The sequence below is a fragment of the Asparagus officinalis genome, chromosome 7, assembly GCF_001876935.1.
Source record: "Asparagus officinalis chromosome 7, Aspof.V1, whole genome shotgun sequence".
Lineage (NCBI taxonomy): Eukaryota > Viridiplantae > Streptophyta > Magnoliopsida > Asparagales > Asparagaceae > Asparagus > Asparagus officinalis.
The window spans coordinates 18,317,132-18,319,317 of record NC_033800.1 but is presented as its reverse complement, the minus strand read 5'-3'; positions in this window follow the sequence as shown (position 1 = coordinate 18,319,317).

Below are 2,186 nucleotides of genomic sequence, written 5' to 3'. Positions count from 1 at the left end.
CAAACGATAGCATGACAATGTTGGCTGCATTCCATAGTTTGGACTGCCTCGCCATAGCATCGCATGCAATATTTACTGGTTTGGAATATCAGAAAACATGACGTTCATCACTGCACAAATGGGGACTGAGCAAAACAGAAAAACCAGAACACAACAAATTCTCAATGTTTAACCATCTGAAAGTTTTAAAAAATTCAGCAAATGATAGGGTTTCCAGTAGTTAGGATTTTTAGCATCCACATGACCACATCACCTGTTATATTTGATGCTTATCTTGTTTTTCTTTTGCATTCATAACTTTTGCCAACAGGATTATCCTTGACGTATGTTGTGTACAGATAGTGTGACCATCACTATATTATTATAAGTTTATAGCAACAAAGGCCTGCATGCATGTGTAACACACACAAAAAAAAAAAGCTTCATTCACATATCAATGCCCAGTGTAATCATATGTATTATACATCTTTCTACAGACAACAACATAGGCAGTCTTACGTGGACAACAATTTGTAGAATGTGATTTGGTATGTGTTTTCAAAGACGCATTATGAAAGTGCAGTGTGTACCCATAAATAAGACCAAGTGGCTTTAGCAAGTGTTTCAATGCACAAGTGTGTACCCATAAATAAGACCAAGTGGCTTTAGCAAGTGTTTCAATGCACAAAAGACTCAAAGCAACACAAGAAAACAACACAAGATACCAGCGTGGCTTTAGCAAGTGTTTCAATGCACAAAAGACTCAAAGCAACACAAGAAAACAACACAAGATACCAGTAGTTTGTACCTAGAACTTGAACGCAAAGTAGTTTATAAGCAGACAAAACATTCAAAATAGCATAAGGCAACAACACATATCCATAGAGATATCCATCCATAAATAGCAGTGAGCCCAAATGAGAGGATCAAGTTTTGAGCTCAAATAGGAACCTACTTCATCACATATTCATCCTCAACAAACAAATACATGACAATGTTGGCTGCATACCCGATAATACTAGATTTTTCATAGCTGAATAATGGGATGTTGGGACTGCCTCGCCAACTGATTGTCTGCACTAATTGCTGGGGAAGAATATCAGAAACAAGCCCCACAGATCATTACATATATGTGACTGGTCGATTTTTCCCAAAAACCCATCAACAGCCATGAGTCACAATGGGTGAAGCTATATGTGCACCACTAGCTTAAATGCATTAGGCATAGATAAATCATAAAGTGGTGCAGAGTGTCAAATCAGATCAAGAGCTCCCAGAATGTTTCTGTGGAGCATGAGTCACGTGCTCTCAAAGCAATTACAGACATACCAGATATCCAAGTCTTAACAACAAAATAGCCTCATGTTTTTTATCCGACACAAATCTATATGGTAATAGGGACCTCCCACCGGTCCTGCAAAATACATAACCAATCAGCAAGTACGAATCAAAATGGCTGCATAAGTATAAAAGCACAAGTGTAAAATCCTACCGGAACCCACCCTTATTTACTCCCCCCTCCTTGCATCTGCATGAAACTGTCCAAGATAGCCCTTTGGCCGAAGTCACTCTTACCTATGAAATGCCTCGCATTGGTTTTGTTTTCAAATGTGGCATCATAAAAAAGCTCCAGGACTTCTATAGGGTAAGTATCTTTGTGCCTAAAGATGGTTGTTGACAATTTCTCAGTCTAGTGCTGATTAATAAGATTGAGAGACGTGGAAAAGTGTTTAACTTCATCCACCATTTGTTGCATGATGTCACGATTGAGGTCTGTCTTCCTCGTGCGACCTTTCGCCGATGAAATTTTTTTATGATAGTCCTTGCTGGAGGATTTATCATTGTTGGTTTGAGATTGCTTATCTTCATCTAAAAAGTTACTCGTGGGAGGAGATTTATGAGGAACAGACATGCTACCATGTTGATCATCGTCATCATCTCCAAGGTTGATTGCATCGTGGCCCCCAAATTTCTCCATAGAGGCCTTGGCAAAGTTACCTCTTGCTTGATCATCCCCACAGATGACAGCTAGGTGTCTCAGCGGCTTATTTATGTAATCTTTAAGCCTACTCTTATTTTTATCATGCATACAATCAATATCCAATTCAGTGTAAAGATGTGTAATTATTTGTTTGGTCAGAGGAATCAACATTTTGAAGCTGTGCACGCTTCATTTACCTCATTCCATGCATCAAAACTCTCGGGAT